We start from the raw sequence: 19991 nt of genomic DNA, 5'->3' as shown, positions 1-19991 counted from the left end.
ATGAGACGATGTATGTAAACTTTTTTTTTTTTTTGGAAACCTTAAAGTCTTATATTAATATTAGCTACTACTCGTAGTAGTACTAGTACTAGTAATCCTCCTGCCACTACTACTCCTACTCCCACTGCTAAACTATTCTTTTGATCTTCTGAAGTGTACTCTAACATCTTCCCAGAAATATAGGTAATAGTTGATTAACTCAGATAATATGAAGAAGTGTAGGTATTAGCTTTTGTGTCAGGGGCTACTGGCTTTTGACTATGACTGGGCAACCACAGAAGATGTTGTATTAAGATCTTGAAGGATCCTTCTTGGTTATTGCTCTGCCAGTTAGATATAGATAAAGGAACCAGTGACAGAGAAAATGGAGGAACCAATAATATGTAAAAGGCAGATAACCCTTTGTATGTATTCTTAATTGACTGTGCTAAGAGAGAAAAACAATTGTCCAGATAATCCAAAAGCATAATCCAAAATTATTTGACTTTGGAAATTATTTGACTTTTTATGCTTATATTAGAAAATAGGTTACTTTTGTGCTGTGATAAGTTCAAAGCACAACAATGAAACTATGCTTTAAACCAGAAGTATCAAACATGATACCTGCGAGTCTATACCACTCCCCGATGCAGCCAAACCTATCAGATTTTAATGTGTTGAATGTGTAGGATGTGTACAAATATGTGTTTCTCAGACTCAGCATGCAAGCAGCAGGGATCCTTTTGTATGGTTTAGTGGTCTCCATTTGTATTAGTTTCATACCTCACTGCTTTTAACAACTTAAAATTCTTGCATCCCTACTCTACTGTGGGTATTCCATAAATATTGGTTGATGGTGGTACTCAGCCCTTCCTCACTGCATGTAAAAATGTTTTCAAAGTGATGCAAAGCAGCCTAACATAGAATTTGGTAGTTCACTTATTCTCTGGAGGCAGGGATGGGATTACTCTGGTTTTAAAGCCTTTTCTTGTAGCAACTAATGAGGTGAAGTAAATGAAAATCCTCTTAAATTTTAGCTATTCATGAAAGAGTGACAGTGTCAATAACAATATTAAAATAAAATTTACAGTAGCTCACCAAGATAATCTAAAGCTGACTGTATTGATTTTCAATAAAACTTCATTCATTTGTACTCTAATAGTTAAGATTTTGTGCTTAAATTCAGAGAGATCCTGAGATGGTTTATCTTTTCTGCAATCTACAAAGAAGGAATTGACTAAGGAATTTAATAGTGTAAACAAGCAGGGGAATATTTCACCTGCTTAAATGGATACACTGGTTTTTAAGGACTTTAGCTCATTATTTGTTTATAAGTATTAGTACTAATTATAATTAAGACTCAGTTATTGTTACCAGTTTTGAGTCAAGTCAACATGCATTTATTAAGCACTGTGATAAGCACTGGGGATACAAAGAAAGGTAAACAAAAAACAAAACAATACCTGCTTTTAAGAAGCTCGGAGTCTAATGGAAGAGACAACATACAAATGACTATCTAAGTGCAAGATATATGCCAGAGAAATTGGAGGTAATCTCAGAAGGAAGGCACTATCATTGAGGGAGACTGGGAAAATCCTCTTACAGAAGGTGGTGAGATTTGAGTTGAGACTAAAAGGAACCCAGGAAGTGGAGAAGAGACGCAAGATCATTCCAGGTATGAGACGAGCCATTGAATAGGTATGGAGGTAGGAGAGGAAAAGCAAGGAGGTGAGTATTGCTGGATTGTAGACTAGGTATAGAGGGAGTAAATTATGAAAGACTGAAGGAGAGAGAGAATTTGGAACTCAAAATTTTAAAAAATAAATCTTAAATTGTTTTTATATGTAACTGGGGAAAAATAAAATAGCATTAAAAAAAGAAGAATGGAATGTTAGGATGGGGCCACATTGTGAAGGGTTTTAAAAACCAAATAGGGAATTTTATATATGATCCAGAAGGTAATAGGGAGCCACTAGAATTTATTTTATAAATTTCCTAATCGATGTTATTTAGATTCCTCAGTTATCTATACCAAACCTTCATCCAGATTATTTAACTACTTCAAAATATCTTTAATTTTTAACCTGTTTAGACAGTCTCTTTATAGGTAGGTTATGCTCTAGAGATTGTATTGAATCTAGAGATTCATCCTTTAGGGTTCCCTGGGTTGCCGTGGCCAAAAAGTAATCCCCCAAACCCATTCGTTTCTAGTCATCTTCCATGTGCTGGGCCTTTCTGAACTTTGCGTGGCTGATCCTTGAGTAAAAGATGCAATCCATTTTCTAGCCTATACTGAAATCCTCTTCAGCTTAGTTGGACTCTTTAGAGCTTGGATAGTCTTTGGGAACCCCAGGCTCAGAAGAGACATTGGAGTAGGACCCTCGTACAGATTATTTTGAATTTTTCTGGACTTCTGCTGCTTGTTAAATAAGTGCATGCATATACATGTGCATGTATACATATATGCATACATATGTGTTTTGCACATGTATGCATACATAGTGCGTATGTGTACATATACACACATGTATGCATGTATTTTAAAATATCTTTCCAAGTGGTTTTCAAGAAGGATGAAAATAAGTTTCAAAGGACAGCTAGAGAACAAGGAAGAATGGGCTGTTTCTCCCTTCTTTCACATATGTGAAATTTGAAGTCAATAAGAATTCAGTGTTTTATTCAAAGTTACAGAATCATTACAGACTCTCTAGATGGCTTGTCTTCTATGAAAAAGTCATTTAGAGATGGTTGTCAATGAATATTGAGTAAGTGCTTACTATGTGCTAGGCACCGTGCTAAAGGATAGGGGTACAAAGAAAGGCAAAAACATTCCCTTCCCTTCCCTTCCCTTAATGAGCTTACATTGTCCTCTCCCCTCTCTTCCCTTCCTTCTCTCTCCTTTCCCTTCTCTCCTATCACCTCCCTTTCCTTCCTCCTCCTATCTCACCTGTGCTGGAAGTACAATGGCCACTTATGTGTCCAATCCCACTACTGATTAGCATGGGAGTTTGGACCTTCTCTGTTTCTTGCCCTGGGCCAGTTTGCTTCTCCTTACTCAGTGTGGTTCCCCCTTCCCCCTAGGGACTCACTATATTGGTGCTGGACTTAATGGGGACTCCTAATTGCCTTCCTTACTGCTGTTTAAAACTCCCTAGTTCAAGCAATCCACTGATTAGCATAGCCTATCTAAGAATATCACATTGTAATGGATGGTCAAATTCATTCGAAAACTATTTTTTTTACCATAAGGCACAATTCATGGAAAGCAATAGCTATTAATTATCCAGGTATTTTGGGAAATCTTATTCCTTTTTTTGGTCTATATTACTTAATATTAGGCAGCTATGAATGATCTCAAATCACTGCGTGTGTTTAAAAGGCATATTGTTCATTATCATGGAAATAGGAACAGAGCTGCCAGGTTTGGAGGTCAAAGGGGAAAATGTGCCCATTACTTAGTCATTCAACAGGTTCTTTAAAAACAAAAAAAAACCCTCAAACCTAAACCTCCTTTAAAGCTTTCTGTATCTGAGAAGCAAGGATGCTCATAAAAATAGAATTCTCTGGGTAAAGCACATGAAATCCTTATGGACTTAGTGAGTTTATTTTAAATCTGTACAATGATGCATGAACTTTAATGTGACTGGAGTGAGGATAAAGTAATGAGGCAATATGTGAAAGAGAAAGAGCAGCCAAAGACGTGAAGCTCTAACACTCCACTTCAGCTCTTGTCTGTGTGATGATTCACCATGGCCTTGGCATGTTTATGGACAGCCAGTTGGTGGTGTGTGCAGTTTGGCATCCTAGGTTCTATGTTGGGCAAGCTTGTTGGTCCCATCCATGGCACAATAAAAGCCTCAATCCCTTAAGCAAAAGAGGGAGGATTGGGATTAGTTGTAAATTTTATTGTTAATTCATGTTGTTTTAATTCATATTATCCCTCAGGAGTCTTTGTTTTTCTCTTAAGACAGCTAGATGGCAGCTAAGATAAAGGGCTGGACCTGGATCAGGACTTGAGTTAAAAATACAATTTCAGACACTTACTAGTTATGTGACCTTGGGCAAGTCATTTAACCTATGTCTGCCTCAGTTTTCTCTACTGTAAATTGGGGATAATAATGGCACCTATCTCCCAGGGTTGTTGTGATGGTCAAATGAGATAATGTTTGTAAAATATTTAGCACAATGCCTGGAACGTTGTAGGCACTTAAATGCTCATTTCCTTCCTTCCATTGTACCTAGGGCATTATACTTCTAGAATTAGGGGCAGTGATTTACCAAGCACATTATCTGTTTTTTTTTTTTTCTGAGAAACAACAGAAAATGTAAGTAATCTACTAGCCACTCTAGAAATGGGTCCTATTCCTCTGGCCTGGCATCAATATTTTATAATTAGAGCATGGATCAGTGGATAGAGAGTGGTCTTTGGTACCAGGAAGACCTGAGCACAAGTCTGAGCACAAGTCCCACCTAAGACATATACTAGCTGTGTGTACCAGCACAAGTCACCTAAGTTCTCAGCACTCTGGGCAACCCTCAAAGACTCTTTAAGTTGTAGAGGATATGCCAAGTTACATTGGTAGAGGGAGTTTCCTTATATGGAAGTTCCCTGTACCAAAGAAATCATAGCTCTAAACTCTGTTATCTTAGTCTTTAGTTAAGCAATGGAATGTAATGGAAAGAGCCCCAGCCTTGGAGTCAGTAGAGACTTGGGCTTAAATCCTCCTCACTGACACTTACAAGATACGTGCCTCTTGGCAAGTAGCTTGATCCTCATGAGCCTCAGTTGTTCTCATCTGTAAAATAAGCTTGATATTACTTGCACTGCCTATTTCACAGGTTGGTTGTGAAGAAAAGCACTTTGTAAGCCTCAAAGTACTATGTAAATGTGACCTATGATTATATTGGAGGAATATCAGAAATGCGGATTACTAGAGCTTTCCAGCTGGCTGAGTGCCAGGTCTAGAGAGGTAATGCTTAGAGAGCCAGCCTTGGTGGAGTCAGGGAGACCAGATTTCAAACCTTGCCTCTGACACATAAACTCTGTGTAACCCTGGGCAAATTATTTAGTCTCTCAGTGCCCCAGGCAATCTGTAAGATCAAGAATTGCACAAATTATGGTTTGCTTTGGTAGATGTAGAAATGCAATGGGCATTTCCAATGAAATAACAGCTCTGAATGAAAAAAAAAAAGAGCGGCGCAGATACCAATTTTTGTAGTATTTGAGTCCCAGGTCGTTGCCACTGTTCCTTCTGGCAGTGTGAGGTTATATCAAATGGGTAATGTTGTGTTTATAGCTCCCTCTGTGACCTGATGGGTCTTTTCACCCTATTTCATAATTTCCTTTTCCAATGTTATGTGTTGCGGCCAAACTAGATGACTAGCTGTTATCCAAACTCTATCTTATTTCCATGCATTCCTCAGGTCATCCTCCATGCCAGAATATATTCCTTCCTCATCTCTTTCTTTCATAATCCTTATCTTCCTTCAAGTCTCAAATCAGGTTCCAACTTCTCTGTGAAGTCTTCCATGACCCCACCTCTACCCCAATCATGTCCCACCAAGCATTCTCTCGTTAAATTTTCTTACAGCACTTTAATTTTTTTAGGCAATTGGGGTTAAGTGACTTGCCCAGGGTCACACATTTAGTAAGTGTCTGAGGCCAGATTTGGACTCGGGTCCTTTTGAGTCCAGGGCTAGTGCTCTAGCCACTGTGCCACCTAGCTGCCCCTCTTCGAACACTTTGTATGGATCTCTCCTGTGTCCCCATTACAACCTACTTTTTTATTCTTATATACTTCTCTATACAAAGATCACAGCTCCCCCAACTCCCTAGCCCCCAGCACAGAGACTATATCATTTTTAACTGTGATGTTCCTAGCATCTAACAGCGTCTTGAACAATAGTGTGGGCTTAATATATACTGGATATTGTTCCCTTCCCAACTTAAAGTGTGGATTTAACCAAATAGCCCGACCCTGTTTTGGACAGAAACACATCATTCCTGACCAAGTTAAGCCCAAGACATTTATTCCTCACATATGGAGAAATAGGACACCAGACAAAGTTAAACTAAGCACTGAATGTCTGCAGGGCCATTTGCAATTCATGACCATTTCTCTGGTGCCCTGATCTAGATTTTAAGGACTTAAAACTGGAAACCAAGGGCAACTGAGATTTTGTTTGTTATACTAGTTAATTATTTAGTTATTATGAATTCACCCCTTAGAAGTTCATATAATCTTGAAGTTGAAAATTCCAGTAACCCTCATCCTGGAAACAGTAGGAGAAGTGATCCTAAATCTTGCATATGCCAAAGCAGATGAATTAAATTGGTTTATTTAATTTGCTTAATTCAGTTAATTCTGATGGGATGTGAGGGCAGGGAGTGGTTTCACATTTGTTTTTCTATTTCCATTACCTAGCACAGTGATTGGTACGTATTTGGTGTTTGATAAATGGTGACTGAGAGGAGAAAATACTTGTGTTACATGTGAGTGTATGTATGTGGGATTGGGCTTGTGATTTCGTTGGTAAAAGGAAGTCATTGATGAGTTAATTCCCTTTGCCGATGCAGTCCTAGCGCCTTCTCTGAAACTTAGAGTCTTTGAAAGCTACGTGAAGCACCGAGAGTTTAAATGATTTGCCCAAGTTCATGTAGTTAGTGTATGTTAGAGGTGAGACTTGAACCTCAGTCTGCCCAGCTCAGAGGCCACCTCTGCACATGTGTGCACATACACAGTTCAGAATATGCAGAACTAAACTGGGTAATAATAAACAGTTGAAATCCCAATGCACCTAAACCTTGGTGTCATTTGCATGACCTGTTATGTACAGGTCCTGGGTTTTGTTCACCTGGCAGCTGCTTTTCATCTTTTGTTCTCCTACATCATTAAACCTTCCTAGAGCCGGGCAATGACATTTTCCCCTGAAAAAAGGAAAACACAGTTTAGAGTGAGGAAATTGGTACTCTTTGATGCTGACAAGGAGACCTTATTACCCACATCTCATTTGGCTGTTTTAGATAGAAAGCGGTGAGTTAGATGTCAGTGACTTTATTTTCTATTGATTTATGTGCTGTTATCGAATTAATTGAGTCTGGAAACAGTGCCTCATTTTCTTGGATGGATCGCAGGTAATCATGCTTCTCATGTAAATGTGAATTATTTTCCAGATGGTCCATTGTAGAGAATTTAACTTTAATGCAATTAATTTTTAAAGTCCTCAATATGTTTGTTCATATGTTCTACAAAACAGAGGCTATCCCTCCCCAAATTGTGGGGACACCCTAACTTGGTGGTGTCCTTGATAATATGAAGACGAAAATTAGACTGGGACCTGCAACTGCCACTGAGTATAATAATGAAAAAGATTCTCAAAATGAGACTCTCTGGATTTTTCAGGGCAAAATTCCAGAAGAAAAAAAAAAGAAAACCTTAAAATATATCCTGGGGAAGCAGTGTGACTTGAGAAGTTGTTGTCTCTTGAGTATATAAATCTACCCACATCAGTAAGGCAAACAGCGAGCTAGATTAGTCATGTCTCTGGGACAATTTCCGAAGGTAGGGAACGATTTGCTTCACACCCTCCTACATAGCATCTGTGCCCACAGAACAATTGCATTTTCAAACCCGATCTATAGATATGGTAACCACAGAACTATCCATTAGTGTGCCCAGTATAAATCTATGGAGCCTGGCATCATGTGTCCTTGAGATTTAGGGGATATCTCAGGCAATGGATATATCCTTGGCAAAATTGTACATAAATTGAATTGTTGTTGACTGAGCCATATTTTTAAATGTAATTGAGCTAGTTATTTAAGCAAAACTTGCATTGGATCCTTTTGTAAAACGAATCATTACCCCATAATGTAGCTGTTTTAGAAGTTCAGATGTGGGTTGTATATCAGATTCTCTTAAAGGAGGATTCTGCTTTATGCTGGTTGTTCCAGTATATGGATCCTAGGGCTGAAAACAAATGTACCCATGAATAACCCTGAGATTTTCCTTTTGCAGCAAATGTAGCAATTGAAATAGTTTTTATTTCCCCTTCTTCATCTCCAGGTCCAAGTTAAAGATCCTTCTCTTCATCTCCCCTTTTCAAGCCTTGGCTGCACCTCTTTTGAAAATTGCCTGTATTGGTTTTGGTTTTTTAGGTCAGTCTGAGAGTTCCCTCTGCCTCATAAAGCCTATGCGTCCTTGTGGTACTCTAGAGGGTAGCCATTAGAAACTCTTGTATTCATTATATTCTGTATAAGCTTTTTGGGAGGTCCGTTCTGTGAGCCTGACTTTTTTTCCTTCTTTCTCTTTCTCTCTCTTTTTCTTTTCTTCCTTCCTTCTCTCCCTCCATCCTTCCCTCCTCCTCTCCTTCCTTCCTTCCTTCCTTCCATCCTCTTTGTTAGACAATTAATTATCTTAATGTATAAAGTTTCGGTATTCTTGTGTATGTCATAGCTAGGAAACAACTGTCAAACGTTTTATATTCAATTTGTTTTTTTGGCTAGGCCATCTTTCAGGTAAACTATGAGTGGTGATTGAGTACCACCCAAATTCACTTTATACATTCAGCTATTAGAACCAAGCTCCTGCATACCTGCTGACTGCGGTGAGAAAATTCATGGGGGAGGGTAAAGAAAAAAAATATGTGGATTATGTTGTTGTTGCTTCTGTTGTTGTTCAGTCCTTTCAGTCATGTCTGACTCTTCGTGACCCCGTTTTCTTGGGGTTTTCTTGGCAAAGATACTGGAGTGGTTTTCCATTTCCTTCCCCAGCTCAAGGCATCAGAAAAGCAAAAAGGAGTGCAAAGAAGAGAGAACACAGGTGGCGTATAACTTTTTGTGTCTGAAACCATACAAATGGAAGAGAGGAAAGTATATTTAGTGTAGTACAAAGGGAAATAACTTGGGAAATTCTTGGTTAGAATGTCAGAGAAACTCCTAATTTTTTTTAGCTTGTTAAGGAAAGTGCTATTGTCATTTTAAGGACTATTTAAAATGAACACCAGACCAAAAAAATTAAGCTAGATTATTAGAGTTAAAACATGTAGTGGAAAGAACTTTGGACCAGGAGTCTAGCCTTTCCACTAATGATTGATAGAATCTTAGGCAAATCATTTCACTTCTTTGGGCCTCTGTTTTCTCATCTGTAGATTAAGAAGGTTGGACTGCATGATTTTTTTTAAAAGATCCTTCCTCTTTAATAATCTGGGTGTTTAGAGTTCTCTAGTGATTTTTGTTAATAAGAAGAATATAACATGCACACAAATAAGGAGATAGCAAAAGCATGTATTAAGTAATACCTATGTATCAGTCACCATGTTAAGTGCTTAGGATATAAATACAAGCAAGATGAGCCCTGACCTCCAGGAGCTTAAATTCTAATGAGATTAGTCAAAATGTATTTATTGTTGTTGTTGTTTTTAGGCAGTTGGGGTTAAGTGACTTGCCCAGGGTCACACAGCTAGTAAGTGTCAAGTGTTTGGTCTGAGGCCAGATTTGAACTCAGGTCCTCTGACTTCAGGGCCAGTGCTCTATCCACTGTGCCACCTAGTTGCCTCAAGACTAGTCAAAATGTAAAGAAGAACCTGAAAAGGGTGGGCTGTGGGGTGGGGAAAGAAGAGTAGTTAGAAGAAGCCAGGAGATTAGAATCTGCAGTGGAGTAGAGTGTGGCTTCTATGATGGTGTTCTGCGTAAACAGTCACCTATCAGGGGCATTGGATGTGGTCAAGTTAAAGTTTGTATTTCATTGTACAGGCAATGGAGAACCACAGACTGCTTTTGAATAAGGAAGTGACATAGTCAGACGTGTTTATTAGGCTATATTCAAATCTATATGAAAGATTGGCTGTAAACAGTCAAGACTGGAATGTCTGCCTAGAATAGAGGAAATGTATTGTTAACCACCAAGAGGGCCTTCTAGTAGAGAGTAGTGAGGCCTTTGATTAACTAGATTGCAGTGGATTGAGGAATGAATCGGATAGTGAGGAAATGGAAGCAACTAATGCCCATTATTCTTTCTAGAAGTTTGTCAGTGAAGGGGAAGAGAACTATAATGTGATAACTTGAGGGAGTGACTGATTAGACATGTGAGTCAAATGAGAGCAATCAAAGATAATTCCAAGGTTTTAAACCAAAGGAGGCAGTTTGAGGGGTAGGACAGATGATGAGTTTGATTTTTAAGATGCATTGATTTATATGTATATATGTATGTATGTATGGATGGATATATATATGTGTGTGTATGTATATGTATATATGTGTATGTATGTATATATGTACATATTATATACACACACACACACACACACACACATATATATATATCTATATATCAGCATATAGAAATCAGAATGGGATGGGGCAGCTGCATGGCACAGTGGATAGAGCACCAGCCCTGAAATCAGGAGGACCTGAGTTCAAATTTGGCATTAAATACTTACTAGCTGTGTGACCCTGGGCAAGTCACTTAACCCTGATTGCCTTTTCCCCGTGTAAATAAATGACCCTGATAATCCTCCACTAGATAAATAAGGGCCAAACTGTTAGTCCCTATAGTCATTTCTGCCCCCATAATAAAGTCTGTCTGTCTCTCTTATTTTCTTATAGTTACTCCTGTATTTTTTCTGTCTCACCTAGGCTGAAATCACAGCAGCTACTCATGGACTCCATTCCACTAATGATCAGCAAGGGAGCTTTGACTTGCTCTTTTTCTGACCTGTACCGGTTTGCCCCTCCTTAGAGAGGCAAAGACAGAAAGAGAAAGAGAGAAAGAAAAAAGAAAGAAGAGAAAAGAGAAATCAGAGTAGATGGTCTTTGAAAGGGAGCAATGAGAAAAGATGATCAGGCACCACATGTTTGATAAGTTCATTCTAGAAATAAGAGGTAATTCTATTTTTAAGATAAGCATATACTGATTTTTATCTACCATATGCTCAGTAAAGAGAGGCAGTATGGATAGACTACTGGAATTGTCAAAGTGTCTGAGGCCAGATTTGTAACTGGAATTGTAGTCAGAAGAGCCTGGGTTCAGGTACTGCTCTAGCCACTTATTGGCTGTATGATCATGGTCAAGTAACTTGACCTCCCTGAGCATAAGGCAACTACCTAAGACTATGAATTCTAGATGGATTGTAATCAGAACCACACTAACAAAAATAAGAGTTTGGTCAATTAAGGAAAAGGGGTGGTAGTTGATCTACTTTTCCAAGTATAAGGGAGAAAAGGAATGTGCTATGAGTCTTCATCTCCAGCTTCAGGAAGACTCAGCAGGAGGTGCTGACCTTTTGTGGGAGTCGGCGGTGGGGGGGGATTGGTAGGTGGAAGTCATACTTTGAAGTGCTTTTCAAATTCTGTCCTGGCTTTTCTTCCCAGTGTAAATAAATGACCCTGATAAGCCTCCATTAGATAAGGAAGGGCCAAACTGGTGGTCCCTACAGTCATTTCTGCCACCATAATAAAATCTGTCTGTCCCTCTTATTTTCTTATAGTTTCTTGTGTATGTTCTCTATCTCACCTAGGCTGAAATCACAGCAGCTACTCATGGACTCCATTCCACTAATGATCAACAAAGGAGCTTTGACTTGTTCTTTTTCTGACCTGTACCAGTTTGCCCCTCCTTAGGCAGCCTGGTAGACCTCCCTCCCTGCCCCTCTCACCCTAATGATGCCAGACTTTTTGCTGACACCCATTCAGGTTAGCCCACTGCCATGTGAGACTCTTGGGCTCAAGAGGTGTTCACCAGCCTCAGCCTCAACATCAGCCTCAGCCTCCCTGGTAGCTGGGATTACCACTTTCTGCCACTACACCTAGCCACTGTGTCTTTGTTAACTAAACACATTGTTTAGCTATTTGTAAGGCTCCTCAAGTGTCTGTGGTTGAAAAGTTTTTGAAACCTGGCTGTAAAAATCCTAAGTAGGGGAGATCCCTCTCACAATCTGGAGTGTCTATACTAGGAGAATATAAGGTTTCAGATGAGCTGCTGAGATAATAGACTTCTAAGGTGAACAGAAGCCCTCATTCCACTTTCTACAAGAACTGGGATTAGATCCCAGGCTAGATCTGTGGCTGAGGGCATCTGGGGGACAGCTGTTTTCCAGTTGTCACTAATAAGTTATTCTCATTTGATTTTGTTCCAAGACCAGCTTTTACTATGCATTTTGAGTGGCACTGCTCTTGTGGAGGAAATAAGGAAGGAAGGGGGTGGGGATTTGAGGTAAGAGGTGTGAATTCATTGAGAAAGGCCTATTTCTAAAGAACAGTTTCCAGGGATAATAGCTGTTTTGGCCTCCTTTTTAATCCCACTTTTTATTTTTAAGTCACTGAGTCACAGTTCTTTTCCTAGCTAATGCTGCAACAAGATAGTCTTGAGCAGAATGCTGCTGTTTCAACCATGGCTTGTCTGCAGGGTGCTGTTTGTCTGAGGGCCATTTTTAGGAGAAAAAATCACTGCAGAGCCTCCTTCCCTCTTCTCAGGGTGAATATTTTAATTTGGGTGAACTAATGTTATAATAAACATTAAATGCTACTTTGAAGGGGAAGGAGCCATGATAGTACAGTGGGGAGCTAAGCATAAGGAGGGGGGAGATCCTCTATGTTTAGGTTTCCTGTCCTCCGTCACAAAATCTTAAAGAGAGTAGTCACTTTCTCCAGGGTTCCCAGCATTTCTATCCCAGCAACAAGTTGCTTCACTTGGTGAGAATAACATTTCTGCCTTTTGTTTTCTCTATCTTTTGAAAGTTGAAATTATCACTAAGGCAAATCAAAAAGTCATTAGCTTCCCAAATTTTTACAAATCAGCAGATATCTAGATAAAATTAACCCCCATAACTACTATGGGAAGGTAGGTGACACAATGGATAGAGGGCTGGCCTGGAGTCAGGAAGACCTGAGTTCAAATTTGGCCTCAGACACTAGCTGTGTGATCTTGAACAAGTCCCTTAATTCCGTTTGCCTCAGTTTCCTCATCTCCAAAATGAGCTGGAGAAGGAAATGGCAAACCACTCCAGTGTCTGCCAAAAAAACCCCAGATGAGATAAAAAAGAGTCAGACATGACCAAAATGACTGAACAACAAAATAATGACCTTATCATGCCTCTATTCAGGTTTGTGATGTTTCCCAAACTCCTTATCTATTTCTTTTTTTTCCATCTAGGTGGTCTGTATTATACTCCAATGACAAAATCACTTATATTGGTCTCTGCATTGATGTTCAACCAAGTATTTTCTGTCTTACTTTCCTTTTTGGTTCTTGGATCTTCTCACATGATGTAGAATGCTACTCTAGAACCTTTCATCTTTTTTTCCTGTTGTGTTTCTTTTGTAGTAGGTATTCCTGTTCAGAAAATCAGTGTGGTAGAGTGGATACAGAGTTGGCATCAGAATTAGGAAGACCTAGGTTTGCATCCTGCCTCTGATCTATGCTAAATACGTGATCCTGGGCAAGATCTCTCACCTATTCTCTCTACTCACACAGCTAGCACTTCAGTTCAGGCCTTCTTCACCTTTTGCCTAGATTATTGCAATAACCTCTAATTGGTAATTTCCCCTCAAATCTCTCCTCATTTCCGTCCATCCTACACACTACTGCCAAAGTGATTTTTCTTTAGGGCAGATCTGACAGTGTCACTCCCCTGTTCAATATCTCTCATGGCTACCAATCTCCTCTAAGATAAAACATGAACTTTGCTTATGTTAAAAAAATTCTTCATAGCCTTGTCCCACCCTATATTTCTAGCCTTATTGTCTATTATTTCTCCTCCCATGCTGCATGTAGCCAGCCAAACCGGTCTCTATGTTCTTCACGTGGCACTTCATCTCCTATCTCTGTGCCTTTATATTAGCCTTCCCCTGTGTTTGGCATGCATACTTTCTTGACCTTTGTTTCATAGAATCCATCTTTTCCTTATGACACAGCTCAAGCACTATCTTCTATGTGAAGCCTTTCTGCATCCTCCCAATTGCTAGTGCCCTCCTTCCTAAACTACCTTGTAGTTTAGTATTTGTAATTATTTGTATTTATTTTCTTTCTATTTATTCTATATATATTTATGATGACTTTGTTGTCTCCCATGCTATAAAGAATGTTCCTTGCAAGTAGAGATGATTTCATTTATTATATTTGTATTCCCAGTGCCTAGCTCATTGTAGGTTCTTAATGAATACTAGCTGATTGGTTAAATTAACTTTTCAATATGCCAAGCAACTTCTAAGACTGTAAGCTGCAGAGAAATGACTGATCTACATTGGCATAGGAAGTTCCTCATTCCTTACACTGATGAAATCACAGGTCCTATTAAAAACAAAACAAAACCCTGCCCAGAGACATAGCCCAATGATAGATTCTATTCCACCAAGTTTCAGTGATACCTATGAAGTTGAATTTGCCTTCTTCTGTTAGGACCTCTGGGCATTTTCAAACAGACATTTAGGGCCATGAATTCTAACAGTGGTTCCTTTCTTGAATTTTGACTTCTATAAACTTTTGGTTTCTCAACTTCTATTCTTATTCCTTCTTTGTAGCTACTCTCTATGATATTCTCAACTTTTAGCTCCTTTTCATTGGGAGATATATATACACACACACGCATTCTTCTACCTTTCTTATCTTTTTTAGTTTAAATTCTTTTTTGATGAAATTTTCAAGATATCTGACAAATGCATTCTTGCTTCCATTAGGTGTACTCCTTTGGCCAGGAATCTGTCAACTCGATATTGTGAACCATAATCCAAGAATCCAAATTCCAGCCACAGGCATCACCTACTTAGCCACTTCCCAAATTTATTTTTCTTTTCTGCATCCCTTGCCTTCTGTAGATACCAGTGGGCAAACAACCTGTGTCCCTGTGGTCTTTAGTTCCTTGCCCAAAACTTTATAATCATTGGTAATTCTTTTTGGATTCTTTCTGGCACTGCCATCTTGCCTGCATTAATCACCGGAAGTGAGTAGCTGAGTTCTATCAAGATAAGTCTTGGGTGACTGTTGTCTTGGATACATACCCTGAAGAAGAAAACATACCTATCTCTCTATTATTATCAGCTCAATAAATAAGCTGTTTCAGTAGCCCTGAATGAGGAATCACCAACTACCTTCTTCTTCCTTCGACCCTCACTTGATGATCTTCCACATGATAGCTTCTATGGCTCTACTATGTCACTATTTGGGGAACAGGTAGCACTTTTCTCTCAGAACATTGACCATCCTCTTCAGAAAGAACTCAAAATATATTTTAAATCTCAAATTGTATAAATGTCCTTTTCTTTTTCTTTCTCCTCTATGTAATGCTCTTCACTCTCCATATCTTGGCAAGTGTCAGGTCTTCCCTCTTCCACTTCATATCCCTTTTTCTTCCCACTGCAGCCTCATTTCTGATTCCTTTAAGAATACTTTATACTCCTAACAACTTAGAGTATGGGGAGAGATATTATTCTTCAATCCCCTTTACTTTTTTCCAGGAAAGACAGCCTGCTCTTGGAAAACAAGTCACTTGGCTGTGGCAGAAATGCAAACATCACACACTCAATGCAAGTCACTGTACAATTTCCCCTCCTATCCATTTTGGTTAAAATTTTTAGTCTTATTTTTTTCATTGTACCATAGGAATGCCTGTGGATAGATAAATCAGTACTATAACTACATTGGAGTTCTTGGGAACACTGTCATAGAAGGAGGAACCTTTGTGTGTTATGAAAAATGGTTAATAAAAAAACTTTGGATCACTGAAGGAAAGTAAGGACCCATTTGAAAATCCAATTAAGAACATAAAAATTGCCATGGTAGATCAAATACGTGATCCAGCAAAATGTCTTTTTCTGAAAGTGATATTAAAGGATGTTTCATTGAAGGGGTATGCTGGTACTTATGATAGTACATTCAGAAAGCTAAGGGTGTATAATCTAGAAAACATTTTTTTCCACATTATTTATATTTTCAGCCCACTACCATATCTACAAAGGTTCTACTCCAGTGTCTTGTCATGGTGCAGAGGGGGACCTTGGGCTCTTAGTTTATGCTATCAGAGTGTGAGCTTTGGCAAGTATTACTGAGCTGGAAAGTATAGTTATCTAGTTTTCAATTACACATAGCTAACTTTTCCAAAAAGTTGACAACTATGTGAGAATTCTTTGGTCACAGTAGCTTTTCCCAACATGTAAATATAATGAGTTCTCCAAGATGATTATTGACTATATGCAGCATTTCTTGCCTTTTTGTGTAGTTTTATGTATGTATGTAGTGATTGCTCCTTAATTTTACAATTCTAATTTCAAATTATCTGTCTCCTCATGGTTTTTTAATAGACTATCTCCTCTCAGTCTTTACCTTTCCAGAGTGAAAAGTATTAGTTGTTTTAGTCTTCCTTACCTGAACTGCCCTTCTCTCTGTGCTTACCTTACCTGATCTAATGAAGACTTTTGTTGACCACTTATTCATAATACATGAAAGTCCCTCCATTTATATCCACAGCTATCCTTAAGGTAGAATGAAAAATAAATAAGCTCAATATCTCAACCAGTATGGAGAATGGGACAAATTGTGCAGTGTATTATGTTTGTACTGCTACTTTGACTGTTAAAATTTTAGGGTGTATTTCTGTGGGTATAATAACCAGAATTACATAGGTTTAAGGTATGAAAGAACACTGGTGGTTTTTTTCCCCTGACATGGGTAGTATGTTTTCTAGTTTGTTTCCAATTCCCTTTATAGTCAACTCTAGAATTTTTAGACTGAAGCAATAGACTGGGCGAATGATAAAACTGGAGAGCATGAATTGGAATTCATAGATAGCCATTGGTCAACAGACATTTCTTAAGCTTTTACTATCTGTAAAATACCATATTAATGGCTAGGGATAGACAGATAGACAAAACATGATTCCTGTCCTCAATTAAGCTCACATTCAAGTGAACTTTGAAACAACTATATATGTAACAAAATACATACAATGTTAATGATGAAGCGTGTTATAGAGTGGGAGGTGAGTAGGAAACCCATCTTTCCTAGGCTTCTTGAAGAATGTGAATTTTGAAGAAGGTATTTCTTCTATTTAGCAGATGACATAAGTCTTTTAAGCTCTAGTTTCTCCAGAAATTTGATCAATTCTGTATTTTCCCTTTTGTTTATTCTTTTGTTAGATTTATCCCAAAGGTATAAAAGGACATTAAAATCTCTTGCTACTATTGTATTGTTCTTCATGTCTTCTTGTAATTAAGTTAATTTTTCCTTTATGAATTTAGATGTGAGGGCGTTTCGTGCATATAAATTTAATATTGATATTGGTTGTTTGTGTTTCCTTTCAGTGTAATGTAGTTTCCTCATTTATCTCTTTATACATTGTCAATATTTGTTTTTGCTTTTCTGATGTTGCTCCTTTATTGGATTAATCTGATGCATGGTAAATTTTGTTTCAGCCTTTAGTTTTTTATTCTGTGTGTGTCTTTGTTTTTAGGTGTGCTTCTTATAAGCAACAAATAATGTGGTTTTGTTTTCTTATCCAATCTGTCACTCTTCTTGTTTTTTATTGGATTGCTTAATCAATTCATATTTAAAGTTATGAGTTACATTTATTTTTTTACTCTATTTGTCTTTAGCATTTTTTTAACTAGGATTTTCCCTTCTTCCATTGTAAGAGAATACTTTGCCTCTTCAGTTATTTTTGCTTAATCTGCTTTTTTAAGGCAATCCTATTCCCACTGGCTTTCTTCTCCTTTCTCTGAAGCCATTTCCCCCTTCCCACTTCTGTCTTCCCTCTCTCTGATTTTAGAATTTTGTGTAATTTATTAATTCCTTTTATTTTTTTAATCTAGTTGTTAATTTTTTCCTTCTATGTTTCTTTTAGTTAAATAGCAAACCCATCTCCCCTTAATCTCTTTCCTTAACTTTATTCATTTTAATTTTAAATTTCATTTTATGTTCCTGAATGAACAAAATAATATTTAATAGTTAATCAATGAACAAATTATTTAGACAAAAATGTACAAAAATGTAAGACAAGTAGAGATTATTAGAGATGGTCCCTTTATTTCCTTACACATTAAATTTCATTTCCTATAATTTTTAATTTTCAAAACTGTTTTCTCAGCTTCTCAGTTTGTCTGAATTTGTGAATTGATCAAAATTTCCTGAAAACTTTGAATAAATACTAGTAGCAATCCTCTGGGTTACCTCCCCCTCAATAAATTCCATTGTGTCCCTAACTCCTACAGGGTCAAATATAAAATCCTCTGACATTCAAGGCCCTTTTGTAACATCCTTTCCCCCTACATTTTTCCTGTCTTCTTACTAATATCCTGCATTCCAACTCACCTCTCATAAGATACTCCATCTCTAAATACCAGGTATTTTCAATGGCTGTCCCTGCATGCCTGGAATGTTCTCCCTTTGGATCTTTACCTCCTGGTTCTCTGGCTTCCTTCAAGGCCCAGCTAAAATCTCACCTTCTAAGAAAGACTTTCCCTATCCCTCTTAATGCTAGTGCCTTTCCTCTTTTGAGTATTTCCAGTTTATCCAGTATTTATAGTTTGTGTGTCATTATTCACATGTTGTCTCCCCCATTAGCCTGTGAGCCCCTTGAGAGCAGAGACTTTTCACCTTTCTTTGTATCCCCAGCACTTAATACAGTGCTTGGCACATAATAGTAGGCACTTAATAAATGTTTATCAACTAAATATAATTATGTGTCTTTTTCATAAGATGAAAAAAAATTCTCCTTGCCTCTTCCATATCACTATAAGGTACATTTTTAGCCCCTTTTCTTTCATTTCTTTCATTGATTAAGAAGGGTTATTTGTCTGTGTATGTATACATATATGTGTATGCATCTAAACATATAAATACATTTTCACCTATTCATAACATCAAATTTAAAATAATAATAATAATAGCTAGCATTTATCTATCACTTTAAAGTTTACAAAGTGCTTTACAAAAATTCTCATTTTATCCCCATGACAACCATGGGAGGTACATACTATTAGTATTCCCTTTGTAGATGAGGAAACTGAAGCAGACATAGGTTAATTTACTTGCCTAGGATGACATTGTTAGTGAGTGTCTGAGGCAGGATTAGAACTCCTCTTTCTGAATCCAGGTCCAGAGCTCTATCCCCTGTAGCAATTAGTTGCCCATGTGAATGAAAGTCAGAGTTTCTTTCATCCAACAAACAGGCATTGAATGTCTATTGTATGTTGGACACTGAGGTGATTAAAAAAATGTATAAGACATTGTCTCTGCTCTGAAGGATCTTTTTAGATCTTGAATAGAGGCTGTGTTCATCTGTAATTAACTACATTCATTGTTTGTAATCCTGAATAATAGTATTCAAGTTTTGTAAAACAAGCATGTTAACCATGGAATTCAACAGACTTGAGGTAACATTTTAATATTGTTATTGGATACATTTTTTTTGATGCTCTTGACAGATTTCCTAAAGCATTGAAAAACATGTTCTTGGTGACTAGTGGTAAACAAATTGTCCCTTATAAAAAAAATGAATCCTTTTGGTTGAGGCAGAATTAGAGAGATAGGCAAGGTACATAGTTGCCTACAATGTAACACACAGGAAGAAGTGATGGTCTCTTTTTCGTACCACTTTTAAAATGTATACTTTAAATTCTAGAAAGTTCTCTTCTTCATGGTGAGATGAATGAAAAGCTGGAGAGACGGAGTTTCTGGGTGATCAAGAATCAATTTATTAATTAGGCTAGATGTTAATCAATAAGTTGATAGTCAGTGGTTTCTCTTGGTAACCAAACACAAAACCAAGGAAATCGCTGAATGCTTATCTACCTTTGGAAAAGGGAATGCCCCTGATAGGTGAAAATCAACCCTGATTGGTGAAAAATTAATGAGGGAGTAGACTTTCAAATGAGGAGGTGGGCTGAAAGCCTTCAGCTCCTCTTGTTGAGAACATGGCTTGATCATGAGACTCAGCCACCTCCAGCAGTCTGGACAAAGGAATCCATCTCTATCCAGACCACAGTGGTTAGTTTTTTCCTTCGTGAGCTGAGTTGCCCTAAA

This window comes from Vombatus ursinus, unplaced genomic scaffold (assembly GCF_900497805.2).
Source record: "Vombatus ursinus unplaced genomic scaffold, bare-nosed wombat genome assembly UNPS02009205.1, whole genome shotgun sequence".
Taxonomy (NCBI): Eukaryota; Metazoa; Chordata; class Mammalia; order Diprotodontia; family Vombatidae; genus Vombatus; species Vombatus ursinus.
Note: the sequence above shows the minus strand (reverse complement) of the source record.